Source organism: Clarias gariepinus, chromosome 27 (genome assembly GCF_024256425.1).
Source record: "Clarias gariepinus isolate MV-2021 ecotype Netherlands chromosome 27, CGAR_prim_01v2, whole genome shotgun sequence".
Taxonomy (NCBI): Eukaryota; Metazoa; Chordata; class Actinopteri; order Siluriformes; family Clariidae; genus Clarias; species Clarias gariepinus.
The window spans coordinates 23827953-23844488 of record NC_071126.1 but is presented as its reverse complement, the minus strand read 5'-3'; the positions used below and the strand labels follow the sequence as shown (position 1 = coordinate 23844488).

At 38.4% G+C, this 16536-nt stretch overlaps 1 long non-coding RNA gene across 1 annotated transcript; it reads left to right on the top strand.

Moving 5' to 3' along the window:
- The first annotated feature begins 317 nt into the window (after positions 1–317).
- Positions 318–2250, top strand: LOC128514811 (uncharacterized). The gene is made up of 2 exons (XR_008356563.1): positions 318–759; positions 1752–2250. It is a non-coding gene; the product is annotated as an uncharacterized LOC128514811 (long non-coding RNA).
- The last annotated feature ends 14286 nt before the right edge of the window (positions 2251–16536 follow it).

Genomic DNA, 16536 nt, shown 5'->3' with positions numbered 1-16536 from the left:
TGTCCAAGATCAGGGGAGTGAAAAAATCTCATTTGTCCAGAATGGTTTAAGGTCGAGGATAGGGAGACTGATTAAGCCAGTTAATAGACTTATACAGACAATGTCTACACAAAGAGTGCATGCCATTCAGCAGATTTAAAGTGTTAACTTGAAATCACATGTTACTTTGTTTGAAGATTTTATTTATTTATTTATTTTATTGTTTTTTTTTTTTTTTTTGGGTGTGTGATCATTTGAGGATTTATTTTTTTTATTGTTTTTGTAGAAAAGGAAAAAATATTTTTTTTGTGTGGTGATTACATGTTTAACGACTGATTGTATATCAACTGTACAATTGCTGATGTCATAAGAGGAACTGTGTAAAAGGGCATGGTTTTCTATAGGTAACCTAGAGATTAGCTACCTCTGAGTTACCTTAGTCTCAGGTGAGATAGTTAAGTACTGATCAGATCTATTGTGATCGCAGAATAAGTGACATCATTAACATATTAAACTTTTGTATTCATAATCTGGTGTAAAACAGTGGTGGTGAATGTAGCATGGAATGTGTTGTTCCACCAGATTATGCATTTTAATTATTTAATTTTACTTTATTTTCTCTGTGTATTAGTGGTATAGGGACTGTTATTTTGAAAAGGAATTTTAGTTAAAGGTAACAGTCCCAGCATGCACGTCAGCTGACGTCATGCACAAGTAAGAGATGAAATTCGCTGTAAAGCTGGAGATTACTCTCTTTCCGGGATGTAGTAGTGGAAAGAAGTAGGTTTTCATGAGCTCTATTAGATGTTGAATGTGGTTAAGTGTTTACTTTATATCTAAGTGTTCAAATTTTAAGAATTATTGAATGTCATGTTATACTTAGCCACTAGTTAAAGTTATTACTGTGTTAAACAATGGTTAAGTAATGTTTATAGGTGAATACTGAAATGTGTGAAATAGCGATGCCGTGTGTGTGTGTGTGGGCGTGCGTGCATGCGTGTGGAACGATGTTAGTGGCTAAGCGGGGAATATGGTGCTTAGTTGCATAGACAATGTATAAAGGAGTGAAGCTTTGTTTATTCATACCTGGCATAATTAATATATTGTGTGGTTAACAGGCAATGCGGAGTCAGTGATCCTGATACCAGTGCCTGTTTATTTTTTTTGTTTTACTATTCAGGTATAGAGAAGAGAAAGACGGGTATAAAGAAAAGAAAAGTAACATTAAATCATAATAAATCTCCTTTGATCAAAACCAGCTGTGTGGGAAGAACATTATTGGGTCCTGTGGGAAAACTAAATAAAGTAAATAAAGAAAAGAGAGAGACACAACGCAGAAGAACATCCGCTACAGTTGCTTGTGGCTAAATTAACTATCAAATTACTGTCAGCTGTACAGATAACTACTAGATGGAAGTATTAATATTTGGGTGATTGTAATGTGCCAGTATGACACCAGATATGACAATGTAATTGGTAATTAGCTTAAAATCAACGCAGACCACAAGATCAACTGGTCTGACTAATATATATATATATATATATATATATATATAATGAGCTTTAAAGCCAATGCTTTAAAAGCCATGCTTATTTTGCTTATTTAATTTTTGTTAGTAGCCGTCTCCATGTTTTTGTTTCAGGTTACCTATACCCTAGCTTTGTCATTGTTTTATTTAGTATAAATCCTATTACACATTAAATTGATAGTCTTATTTAGTTTAATCTTTGTTATTCAACAAATTTTTAACTTTTTTTCATTTCTTTCTAAGGTTGGCACCAACATGGTGGAATACCTCCAGCAGGCTGAAGTGTCAAGGCCGTACCCCTACTGTACATCCTGACGTTGGGAGATAATGACCAGCGCTGCTCTCAGGCATTCGTCATTCTGGTGGGACAGGCTCTGGAGCAATGCACACTACTTGGGGCGGTTGATGTGTGCTTCAAGGCATTTTATATTTTTGACATTAACTATTTAAAGTAGTGTGCACCTGTATAGGACTTTTTGTAATGTTGCTATGAAATAGCGAGGCCTACTTGAAAAGTCATAGACAGTGTTTGTATGTTAAAACGGAACCAGGGCTGGATAGTTTTGTTCTGCAGAAAAGATATCTAATGTCACAGAGAGATCCTGCTCTGTAGAAGCTGCCTCAGCCTATTTGTGTTATTACTCCATTCTGCCCTTGTGAGTAATAGTATGGTAATGATGTCGCTGTTGATTATCTGTTCTTGTGCTTTTGAAAAATAAACGTTTTTTCTATGAACATTTAATAGGATGTTGTTTATTGCATATATGTATGGTTTGCAAAACTTAAAAAAAATTTTTTTGTAATAAACCAGTATATCAAAGTAATTTAACTGTTTAATAGACATGGGTAGTTTTTTTTTTTTTTTTTTTTTTTTTTTTTTTACAGATTCACTGTAAAACATGAAAATAATAATAACCTATTTGTGAGGTAGAATTAACTCAACATTCCAGTTAAAATGAACCAACATCTGGGTAGAACATTTAACCAATTTATGTGGTAGAATTAACCCAGCATTATAGTTAAATATGACCCAGCATTTGGGTTGAATATTTAACCCATTTTGCTGGGTTAAAAAAATAACCCATTTTGCTGGGTTAAATTAACCCAGCATTTAGTTAGTCCAATAGTTACCCAGCAGCTGGGTTAAAAACAAGCCAGATTGGGTTGTTTTTAACCCAGCATTTTTTAGGGTGTAGTATTTACAGTTTGAGCTCGACACGTTTATGAGCTCCGAGAATTGCTCTCAATGGGCGCCTAAGAGACAACACATTTTCAGCTTCAGTAGACACACAACACTTTAGACTGAAACAGGACTGCCTTTACAGGTAATGAAGGGCTCCCTTTTCTTAAAACGTGCGTTTTTAATGGCGACATCTCTATCTATCTATCTATCTATCTATCTATCTATCTTTTTGCCTCTGTTTAACACACACACACATTGCCTATTATTGTATTATTGTAAATAAAAAAAAACATCCTGAACATTTGTTAGATGTAGTTGTATCTTGACAGCACTAGTAATGTTAATTAGTTAATTAGTAGTTAATTCGACTCCACCCCCTCCACCCCACCTGGACAGGTCCATTCTGTGAAGCCCCACTTCTCCATAACAAACGCTACAGTCCTGGCCTGGTCCTGATAGAGAGTGACATGCTGTGTCTACGTGTTGGTGCTGAAATGTAAAAGACTTCATTCAGTTCCCAGAATCCCCTGTGTGAGACTCAGATCAGATCATTTGGCTCTCATGGTCATACTGTAAGAGACAACACGACAGATACATGAAACATGATTCCGTGTGTATCACACTCAGACAGATTAGACTGGGAGGACAGAACGATTTGGTTTTAGAAACTGAAGGCAAAAGTAGGAATTCGTTAAAAAAGACAATTAAACATCTTATTATCTCTCTCATTATAGTTTTAACTTTTAATACCCAAATGTATTTGTATATGCTGTAAAATAAATACAAAAATAATTTATTTTATTATCATTTAGATCCAGATCTTTCAGCTGTGATGAGGAGTTTGATCTGAGAGCTGAAGCCAGAGCAGAACAGCCTTCATCTGTAATCTTGCATTCCCATATCCTTTACACAGAGAATCAGAAATACTGATCAGTAGAACTAAATAACAACACGGTACGAAACAGGCTGTGCTTCACTCAAAGGGTGTTTAAAATCACACAATAAATTATAGCCAGGTTTATTTATTTATTTATTTATTTATTTATTCATTTAATGTCTCAAGTGTCTGCACAGAGCCTTAACCTTAACTGCTCTAAACACCGCTCTGGCACACAGAACACACAGGCTTTGATCACTGATCCTCTTCCTGAAGTACTCCTCTTTCTGGGGATCACTGAACCCTCGTACCTCTGTTACCTGGTCTACACACTCAGGAGGGATCTGATTGGCTGCTCCTGGTCGAGAGGTGATCCAGAGGAGAGCAGAGGGAAGCAGGTTCCCCATGATGAGGTTTGTCAGCAACACATCCACTGAGGCTGACTCTGTCACATCACACACTCTCTTATTGTCCTGGAAATTTAGAGGAAGTCAACACTCATCCAAACCATCAAAGATGAACAGAACTTTGTAGGAGTCACAGTTTATTCATTCTACTTCTCTAATTTATGGGAAAAGGTGATGAAGAAGGTCCATCAGACTGAGATGTTTCTCTTTCATCAGATTCAGCTCTCTAAGGGAAGTGGAAACATGAAGGGGATGTCCTGATTTGCCTTTTTCTTCAGCCCAGTCCAGAATGAACTTCTGCACAGAGACTGTTTTTCCAATTCCAGCAACTCCTTTGGTCAGCACCCTTCTAATGGACTTGTCTTTAAAGAGATCATTACATTTGATGGGTGTCTCCTGTGTTGCTGCTCTTCTGGACGCTGTCTCAATCTGTCTCACCTCATGTTCATTACAGACGTCTCCACTCCCACCCTCTGTGATGTAGAGCTCTGTGTAGATCTCATTTAGAAGAGCTGAGCTTCCATACTGTGAGATTCCTCCATTAACTCTTTTTAGCTTCTTTCTTAGGTTGGATTTAAGTTTTTGCTGATACTCAGACACCTGAAACAATTCTAATACACAGGAGAATAAATTATTTAATTATAAAAAAAAATAACAGTTATATATTACATATTTTTATTACATAAACACAATCTACCGTATAACTTGAATTTTATTTCTGTTTTATATTAAAGTACAGAAAGTACACAAATTGTTTATTTTTAGGAATATAATAAAGATCTTTTAAGAGATATTATAATATTGAGTCATGTTACCACACTGTGTGGGTTTATCTGCTGAGCTACTTTTTATGATCTCTAGGTAGAATATATCTAGTGCAGGTAGTGAAAATAAATCATTAAGTTTTTAAGGTCTGTAATGTTTTAATTATGGATTATGTACATGGCTTTAAAAAGCACTTATTGATGAAAAATAAATAAATAAAGCTCATTGTGAAGACACTGTTAAACAGTCTGCCGCACCCACTGTAAGCAAATATGAAAAAAATATTTCTCCAAGACAATGAAAAATGATGTGAAATATGTAACATCTCACACATCATTACTGTTGTCGATGACTTATCAGATATTTTACTGACGAGATGGTGCATTTAAAATCCACAGAGTGAGTCTCTGTTTAGTGATAGTTAAACTGCTCTTAAAGCAGTTTCCCTCACTGTCAGTCTGAGAGCTTCAGCACTGCAACCTTTAGTGTTTTACTGCTTTAGTGACGAAGATCACGAGGAGCTCCACAATGGGACGAATGGAACAAGCAACATTAATATAAAACACCTGACTGTACTGACCTCAGATCAGTAGAACTGTCTCTGTTCTCAAACACAGTTGGGCGGAACATTGAGTTGTCACTCTTCATGGACACACAGCTGGGTTCTGGTGAGTCTGATCTCTTCCTCTTCAATATTCAAAAACACAAATAATGTTGTTAATCTTTTGGCTGTTCCCATCAGGAGCTCATCACATTGGACCATCCGATCCGCAAAATAATTTGGCACAGGGTTTATGCCCGACGCCCTTTCTGACACAACCCTCCCATTTTATCCCAGCTTGGAACGGCACCGCCGTCAGTGGCTGGGGTTTGAATATTGACTGGGAATGGAACCTGTGCCTTCCACATGGCAGGTGAGAGACCGACAGTACCACTAAGTACTGCCCAATAAAGCACAGTGAGAACACAACATATAGGATAAATGTGAATGCTAATATAATACTGCTTTATCACATGAAACAGCTCATGAAGGTCTTCACACTGGGATGAGTGAGTTTGATCAGGTAAAACACAGCTGTAAAACACCTGACTGTACTGACCTCAGATCAGTAGAACTGTCTTTGTTCTCAAACACAGTTGGGCAGAACATTGAGTTGTCACTCTTCATGGACACACAGCTGGGTTCTGGTGAGTCTGATGTCTTTCCCTCCATCATTCTACAACACAGATATTATTACCTTTACATTTAGGCATTTGGCAGACGCTCTTATCCAGAGTGATTTGGAAACTTTAAAAACTTCAAAAACTTGTTCTATCACTGGATCTGGATAGATACAGTGGGTTATTAGGTTACTAACTAAGTAGCATCAGGTCAAACACAGTTGGGATGAGTTTTTTTTTTTGGGTGGGGGTGGGGGGCAGATACGTCTTGAGTCATTGTTTAAAGATTGTCAGAGACTCGGCTGTACAGACAACTAGAGGAAGTTAATTTCACCACCTCGGTGCCGGAACAGAAAAGAGTCTGGATAAATGTCTTCCTTGATCCCTGAGAGACAGTGGGATCAGGCGAACGGTGCTGGAGTATCGGAGGGAACATGGTGTGATTAATTAGATCTACTTTAATCACACTGCAATCAACACTACCAAATAGCAAAAATTAGGTACAGTTAAAAAGCGACTCTTGCGTATGCGCAAGCGTGCAGCAGCTTGTTGCAGGTGCTCTCCGGGTTTTTGTGTGTTTTACTTGTTTTTAATACTTCTCCACTTCTATCTATTTATTTTTGTGTGGGTTTCTATGCTGTGGTCAGTTGGGGCTGTAACATAAAAGCGGCAGACAAAAACAGCCTGGACAAGGTCATTAAAAGAGCCGTATTTGTCCTGGGTTTGGATCTGGACTCTGTTGATGTCGTGGCAAGGAGAAGGATCCTGTCCAAAATACACACAATCTTGAACAATCCTTCTCACCCGCTACACAGTGTTCTCACCGACTAGAGGAGCAACTTCATCCACTCTGGCCATAAAATTATATAACTCATCTCCGTAACGTTTTCACTACGGGACAGGGACTATGAGGAGTTCAATAACAATATTTTATGACAGCACTGTTCCCACAACTTCATTTCCAAGTGCAATATCTGATTACAATTCATTTGTTTCAATTTGATTACATTTACATTTAGGCATTTGGCAGACGCTCTTATCCAGAGCGACTTACATTTTTATCTCATTACACATCTGAGCAGTTGAGGGTTAAGGGCCGCGCTCAAGGGCCCAATAGTGGTAACTTGGTGGTTGTGGGGTTTGAACCTGGGATCTTCCTAACCGTAGTCCAATACCTTAACCACTGAGCTACCCCTGGCCCAAAGGATGAATGATTACAATTCATCCTTTTAGTTATGATGTCATAGTTAGTCCTGCCGGAGTCTCTGCTTGCACTCTACAGTTAATATACATTCACATTATACATTGTGTGACTGTGACCATACCTAACTGCCATCTCTCCTCTTCTTCTCTTTCCCCCCTCTTTCTTTTTCCTCTCCTCCTGTCTCCCCCTTTCACTCTTTTGCTTTCTCTCTGTCGAGCTACACATGTCGTTCCTGAGCTGCCAGTGATCCAGACTCCCTCTGCCCTCCGGACCTGTCTGACCCATCCTGGTGCCCTGCTTCTGGCTGAAGATCTCGTCACATGGATCCCCCGTGTGTCTCTTTGGGATGCGTCTGGTGTCTGGGAATGATTCTCTCTACCTAGAAAATGGTTCTGGCCTTGACTGGTGTTGGCAACTGTTTCTCTGGGGACTTGACAGTTCGATAGTTCAGGACTGGAACTTCTTACAAGTCTACCTGGGTCTTCAATAACTACCTGGACTCCATATTAACATCAATTAACATCAGCTATTATAGCTGAACTGCCTCCCACCCTACACACTGTATAAATGCAGATCATTTACTGCTTTCTGTTTCACCCAGATGAGGATGGGTTCCCTGTTGAGTCTGGTTCCTCTCAAGGTTTCTTCCTATTACCATCTCAGGGAGTTTTTCCTTGCCACTGTCGCCCTCGGGTTGCTCACCAGGGACAAACTGACCATTTTGATTCATACACATTCACATTTCATACAAACTTAAATAATTATTTTGATTGTGTAAAGCTGCTTTCCGACAATGACAATTGCTAAAAGCGCTATACAAATAAAATTTAATTGAATTGAATTGGTGCAATATTTCTTTTATTTACACTGCATGTCTAGTGCATTATGTAACTTAATTGTGTGCTATATTTAATTCTATTCTATGTTACTTATATTTATTGTAATCTTTCTTTAAACTTTTATTTCTTTAATTCAATTTAATTTTTTTTCTGTCTCATATAATCTAATATAATCTAATATATATATTAGCTCAAAGTGTAATCCTTTAAGAGCAAAAGTGATCCTGTCACCAGTTTACTTGTTTATAATTAATAATTAATGTTTATATATTAATGCTATGACTGATTGGTGTACATTACTGCTAACACACCAGAATTATGATGTTGCACATTTATCTTGTTTGTACACTGCTTGTCTGTACATAAGTAGGAAGACTATTAAATTCAAATTTAAAATTAAAATTTTATGTCACATACACAGTCATACACAGTACGAAATGTAGTGAAATGCTTATACGACCGCCAGTGACCTTAAAAAGAGAATTAAAGCTTATAATAAGAAATAAATATGAATAAGAGAAATATGATAAAAAAATTAAATAAAAAATTAAAATTAAATTGAACTAGGAAAAATAGAAATATGCTGTACGAAAATAGAAATATACTGTACAAGAACATTTAAGAAATTGTGAAATTTTGATATTTTTGGGAGGAAGGTGGTGTGCAAATATGCATGGAAAAAAAGTGTCTTTGTGCAATGGTTATTAAAGTGTCTTTGTGCAATGGTCCAGATGTAAACGTAAACATGTAGTGTAGATGTGAAGGTAGATGTGCGTGGAATTGTCCATAGTGTCCATGGATGTAAAAAGATTCATTGATTGATTGATTGTGAAAAGATTGTGTTAGTTCTGCATAGTGGTGTGGTTGTGGTTGAGAGACCTTATCGCCTGCGGGAAGAAGCTCCTCCTCAGTCTCTCTGTGTTGGCCCTCAGGGAGCGGTAGTTCCTCACCTGCTTTGTACTGAAGTCCACCATCAGCTCCTTTGTCTTGCTGACATTCAGGAGAAGATTGTTCCTCTGGCACCAGTTCTCTAGATTTCCAACCTCCTCCAGGTAGACTGTCTCATCGTTGTTGGTGATTAGGCCCACCATGACAGTGTCGTCAGCAAACTTGATGACGTTGGTGGAGTTGGTAGTGGCCACGCAGTCGTATGTGTACAGAGAGTACAGCAGGGGGCTCAGAACACAACCCTGGGGGGCTCCAGTGCTGAGAGTGAGGGAGGCTGAGACATGTCCGCCCATCCTTACTGCCTGTGGTCTGCCAGTCAGAAAATTGGAGATCCACTGACACATGGATGAGCTGAGTCCCAGGTGCTCCAGCTTGGTGGTGAGTGTGGAGGGAATTATGGTATTAAATGCAGAGCTATAGTCGATGAAGAGCATTTTCACATAATTCCCCCTCCGAGTGTCCAGGTGAGTGAGAGATGTATGGAGGAGATGTGAGATTGCATCGTCCGTGGAACGGTTTGGACGGTATGCAAATTGTAGTGGGTCCAGTGGGTCTGGTCGTGAAGAAATGATGAAGTCTCTGACCAGGCGTTCAAAGCACTACATCACTACTGAGGTGAGGGCTACAGGGCGATAATCGTTGAGGGAAGCAGGATGAGGTTTCTTTGGGACAGGAACAATGATGGACTCTTTGAAGCATGTGGGGATCACCGACTGAGATAAGGAGATGTTGAATATCTCAGTGAACACAGGTGCTAGCTGGTCTGCGCAGGCTTTGAGAATACGACCTGAGATGCCGTCTGGTCCTGCTGCTTTCCTAGTGTTCACTGTAGACTATAGACAGTCACACTACTGCTCACACATCCTTTATTATTTCACACTTCTTGTTTCTAGTCGTACTGCTGCAGTCATATTCCACACACTATTTTAAATGTCCTGTAGATTTATTCTTTACCCTTTAAACTTTTTTTCCTTTTGTTCCTGTTTCATTTAGATTTGTAATTAATTTCTATTTTATTTTGCAAACTAATTCCCAGTTTAAATTTAGATGCAGATTCAATTTTAAGTTTAATTGATTTTTTGCATGAAGGAAGCTGCCTGCCTCATTTCTTTCTGTGCAGCTCACCTCAACTGCTCGGCTCACCACGTTGTGACTGTGGAAAGTTTTGCTAAATAAAGACTGTTTCTGCTTGTGGATTCTGGTACAGTGTGCATCAGTGCGCGTCAGTGCCATGTAGTGGACTGATCCCATGTTTGATACGTGATAGCATCAGTTTAAACTTAATCGATTTTTTTTTTCACTTTTAAAGAATTTGGTTTAAAAATGGTTTATCCTGTATAATCATAGATGAATGTTTAATTCCTTACATAAAATATATGATCTTTTGGGTAAATAAAATAAAATAAAATTAAAATAAATTAAATAAAATTAGCTAATGAGGTATTCATTACAAGTAAACCCTTCCAGGTCAAGTCACATGTGTTCAATAAAAAAATCGCTATATCACGTTATGTGTTTTCACCAAGTTTGACTTAAAAGTGAATAGTGAAAAAACTATGTTTTGTGTAAATGCCCTCGGCTTGTTTATCAGGGTCAATCTGATCATTCTGATTTATACACATTCCATTTCATACAAACTTCCAAAATTCTTTTGATAGTGTAAAGCTATTTCACGACAATGACAAGTGTTAAAAGCGCTATACAAATAAAAATGAACTGAATTGAAAAAACAAGTGGTTTTCTTTTCTATTTTTTTTTGTGTCAAAAATGAATAAACAAATGATACATGGATTTAATTATTTAAAGTTAATTTTAGCTTTTTATAGTCTTATATAAAATTAAAATTAAAATAAAAAAATAAAAATTTTATTCGTCACATACACATACATGCAGTGGAACGCTTATACGACCGCCAGTGACCTTAAAAAAATTTATAAAAAAAACAATTAAGAAATAAATAGAATGAAATAAAATGGAATGAAATAAAATAAGATAAAATAAGAGTAAGTTTAGCTATAGAACATAGAAATAGAACAAAATATAAACATTTCAAATGATAAGAAATATAAAAACTTCTGTACAAATGTAGACTATATATATATATATATATATATATATATATATATATATATATACTGAACAAAAATATAAACGCAACACTTTTGTTTTTGCTCCCATTTTTTATGAGATGAACTCAAAGATCTGAAACATTTTCTACATACACAAAATAACCATATCTTTTAAATATTGTTCACAAATCTGTTAAAATCTGTGATAGTGAGCACTTCTCCTTACAATGCCACAGATGCCACAAGCATTGAGGGAGCGTGCAATTGGCATGCTGACAGCAGGAATGTCCACCAGAGCTGTTGCTCGTGAATTGAATGTTCATTTCTCTACCATAAGCCGTCTCCAAAGGTGTTTCAGAGGATTTGACAGTACATCCAACCAGCCTCACAACCGCAAACGACGTGTAACCACACCAGCCCAGGACCTCCACATTCAGCAGGTTCACCTCCATGATCGTCTGAGACCAGCCACTCAGACAGCTGCTAAAACAATCGGAGTGCATAACCAAAGGATTTCTGCACAAACTGTCAGAAACCGTCTCAGCTTATCTGCATGTCATTGTCCTCATTGGGGTCTCGACTTGACTCCAGTTCTTCATCGTAACGGATTTGGACAGATTTGTGAACAATATTCTAGAGATATGGTTATTTTGTTTATGTAGAAAATGTTTCAGATCTTTGAGTTCCTCTCATTAAAAATGGGAGCAAAAACAAAAGTGTTGCGTTTAATTTTGTTCAGTATATATATATATATATATATATATATATATATATATATATATAAATTTAGATGTACTCACTGTGCGGCATCTAAGCAGACAATAGGTACAAAAGGGGCACAGCACTGCCTGGAAACTGGAAACTAGTCTGTCCTGTTTTAGTTTACAGAGGGTGGAGTATAAAGAACCTCTCTCTCTTAGACACACATGCAAACACACGCACACACACATGCAAACATGCACACACAGAAGCACACACATGCAAACACACGCACACACACACCTCTGCTTTGACTGGAAAATGTTTTAAAAAATGTCTGATAGACAGACTGCAACAGACCAGGAATATTGTTTACCAAATCATGCCCTAATTAACAATCTAATTCTGATGAAATAGCATGATTAAATTTATTTTATTAAGAGGCAGGTTTTATGCTTTTGGTTTGAGGAGGACTAGGAGCTCTAAAGTATGGAAGGGCAGGATTAAAGCTCCGGACTGATGGAAACATTCTTTGTTCTCATTTTCTGTTTGCCTGTTTCTCTGCATGTAGAAATATATTACCTGTCACCACAGCCATAGTTATTCAATTCAATTCAATTTTATTTCTATAGCGCTTTTAGCACTTGTCATTGTCGCAAAGCAGCTTTACACAATCAAAATAGTTATTTAAGTTTGTATGAAATGTGAATGTGTATGAATCAAAATGGTCAGTTTGTCCCTGGTGAGCAAGCCGAGGGCGACAGTGGCAAGGAAAAACTCCCTGAGATAGTAATAGGAAGAAACCTTGAGAGGAACCAGACTCAACAGGAAGAAGAGGAGAGATGGCAGTTAGGTATGGTCACAGTCACACAATGTATAATGTGAATGTATATTAACTGTAGAGTGCAAGCAGAGACTCCGGCAGGACTAACTATGACATCATAACTAAAAGGGAGAAGCCAGAAGGAAACATAAACATGAGGGCTTCCTGACATGTAAAGCAAACAATCACCTCACCGTCAGCAAACCTGAGTGATCAATGAGAGTGAGGAAGACAGCATCCAAACATACCAGTTCACCATAATACTCTACGTCCATGAGTCCCCCAGATCTGCTCCTTTACCTAAGGCTAATCTATTTATAAAAATGCTTGGCTAAATAAATAGGTTTTTAGCCTGGACTTAAACACTGAGACTGTGTCTGAGTCCCGAACACTATTTGGAAGACTATTCCATAATTTTGGGGCTTTGTAAGAAAAAGCTCCGCCCCCAGCTGTATTTTTTATAATACGCGGTACTGACAAGCAGCCTGCATCCTTTGATCGAAGTAGGCGTGGCGGTTCGTAAGACACTAGCAGTTCACTCAGGTACTGCGGCGCGAGACCATTTAATGCTTTATATGTCATAGTAGTATTTTAAAATCAATGCGAAATTTCACAGAAAGCCAATGCAGTGAAGATAAGATAGGGGTGATGTGCTCATATCTTCTGGTTCTAGTGAGGACTCGCGCTGCTGCATTCTGGACTAGCTGAAGCTTATTTATGCATCTAGCTGAACAACCACACAGTAAGGCATTACAATAGTCCAACCTAGAGGTAATAAAAGCATGGACTAGGCTAGTTTTTCTGCATCGTTTAGCGACAATATACTTCTTATCTTGGCAATATTTCTGAGGTGAAAGAATGCTATCCTGGTAATATTATCTACATGAGCTTCAAATGAAAGGCTGGAATCAATAATCACACCAAGGTCTTTTACTATTGTACTTGATGGAACAGAAAGGCCATCTAAAGTTACAGTGTGATCTAAAATTTTACTCCTAGCTGTATGCGGTCCTATGACTAGAACTTCTGTCTTATCCGGATTAAGCAGAAGGAAGTTAATTAGCATCCAATTTCTTATGTCCTGCACACATTGCTCAACTTTGGTAAGCTGTTTTTTCTCATCAGGTTTTGCTGAGACATATAACTGTGTGTCGTCAGCATAACAATGAAAACTAATACCATGCTTACGGATTATGTTGCCCAGAGGAAGCATGTAAAGGGAAAAAAGCAGTGGACCTAAAACTGAACCCTGCAGAACGCCAAACTCCACTAGAGAACATGCAGAATGATCACCATTTAAGTCTACATACTGATAACGATGGGTCAGATAGGATCTGAGCCAGGAGAGGGCTGTACCCTTAATTCCTACTACATTTTTTAATCTGTGAAGACGAATAGCGTGATCAACGGTGTCAAAAGCTGCACTGAGGTCGAGTAATACAAGCATAGTTACACAACTCTGATCAGAGGCCAATAGGAGGTCATTTACTACTTTAACGAGTGCTGTCTCTGTGCTGTGATGAGGCCTAAATCCTGACTGATACAGTTCATGTATGGCATTTCTATGTAGATACTATCTTTTCCAGAATCTTAGAGATAAAGGGGAGGTTTGATATTGGCCTGTAATTGGACAGCTGACAGGGGTCGAGGTCAGGTTTCTTAATTATTGGTTTGATAACTGCGAATTTAAAAGATTTTGGAACATATCCAATGCTGAGTGAAAAATTAAATATTCTCAACAGGGGTTCTGTTATTGCTGGTACTATCTGTTTAAGAAAATGATCGTTATACAAGGAAACAAGTTTCTTATCTCTAATAATTTTTCTTTTAACTGGAGCTACATTATCTAAGGTATAGCGAAATGTCGACTCTAAATATTCAGTAGCCTGATCGAGTTCTGTGGGGTCAGACGGTGATCTAATCGAAGTTGGGAACTCTGGGAGATTACTGATAAAACTCTGTTTGGTAGTTGATGTGAATGTACGTTTTATAGCGCGGCGCTGTGCGTACATTATTACTTTGACACACTTGAATTCACAAGATAGTGATCTGAGATAACTTCAGATAGTGGAATTGTAAATAAATTTCTTATACTTAATCCGAATAATATTATTAAATCTAAAGTGTGACCTGCTTTATGAGTGGGTCCTACTACACACTGATTTACTCCTACTGAGTCCAGTATGGACATAAATGCTGTTCTCAGAGGGTCTTCTGGGTTTTCGAAATGAATATTAAAATCTCCAGCAATTAACACTTTGTCTACAGAAACAACTAGGTTTGAGAGGAAATCTGCAAATTCACTAAGAAATTACGGCCCTGGAGGTCTGTAAATGACAATTAGTGGAATCGACTGAGCTGGCTTAATATAGTTAAAAATCTTTTTGTTAATTAAGTTATTAAAACAGACTTTCTGAGTCTTTCTAAATTAGTTTTTAGCTCGGGGAACAGACACAGTCTAATATGATGAACCCTGAGTGATGAATCTATGCAGCTAGCAGACGGTTGGTTTAGCCTGTCTGTCTGCTCCCTGGCCTGGGCTCTGGATTGTCACCGATTAACTAGGCCTCTTCTGAGACTATGTGCTATACTACAGGAAATGAGAGCAGCACCTTCCCGAGTGGGATGGACACCGTCCCGCCCTTACAGGCCAGTTTTGCCCTCAAAGGTCTTTTAATTGTCTATAAAGCCCAGTTGTTTTTCGGAGCACCACCTGGACATTCAGCAGTTCAGCGACCATAACCTGCTGTAAGCTATGTTACCACGTCTCATTGGGATGGAACCAGAGCATATTACATCATCAGACATCGCCTTCGCTAATTTAAACACCTCTATAAAGTTACCCTTACTAACCTCTGACTGACGAAGGCGTATATCATTAGCTCCAGCATGGACCACTATCTTGGAGAACCTGTGCTGTCCTAGAGCCCTAAGATTACCTGCTATGTCCGGTGCTCTGGCTCCCGGGATACACCTAACCACTGCCGCTGGCGCCCCTAAAGGCCTGGCTAATTTCACATGTCTCAGTATAGAGTCTCCTATAACCAGAGCTCTTTCAGGTTTCTCAGTGGATGAATCACTGAGGAGAGCAAACCTGTTAGACACGTGAAGCGCAGAAGAGGTGTGCTCCGGTGGGCTAGCCTTAGCGTTAGCTTTGGCTGAACAAGTATGCTGCTGAGTCATCACCCACTCGCTCCGCTGTGAGGGCTCTAATGCCGAAGTCGGGGGCTGGTTATCTCCGCCTGCGGCACCCAGACTGTCCTCTCTAAAGTCTGGATGCGCTCCTCTAACGCTGATATCTTCTCCGTCAGAGTGCTCACTAACACACACCTATCACAAATAAAATTACCACTAACGACGGAGGAAGAATGTCTAAACATCCTGCACTCTACACACTGAACGAGCTGAATATTAGACATGATATCGTACCTGAGTTGGAGTTTAGTTGTTTGGAGCTGAATTCCGTTTGTTGTTTTTAGACGAAGAAACTTGCGCGTTCTCCAAAAAGCACAGAAAAAGGCGAAGCCAAATAGTATGAAGATTAATATTATTATTATTAGTTGCTATTATATATTATAATATCATCTGATTAGTATCTCAGGGCCTTAGACCTCTGAGCCACCACAGCCCCAAATAAGTAATATGTTGTTATATGGCATATACAGTAATATAAAGAATACTAAACAGTATTTAGGGAAGTGTTTATTTGCTGATGTGCTTTAGGGTAATAAAGCCATCTTATTTGATACAGACTGCAGCATAACACAGTCAGATGAAGAGCGCCATCTACCCACTTCCACCTGTGTGGAGTCTATAATTGGCTAGTGTCACTGTAATTGACATGGGAGAGCAAGTACACCACCCTTTTCTCCTTCTGAAAGAATGATTAAATTTGTACCCTTAGATACCGGGACACACATCAGGATTCGAAATTGTAATTGCTAGAAGATATAGCAAATAAGTTTAAGCTGCTTGAGCACTTTCATCTATTAATAAGTAAACTTCTGCAGGACAAACACTAATGTAAAATATTTATACATGTCAAAATTAAAG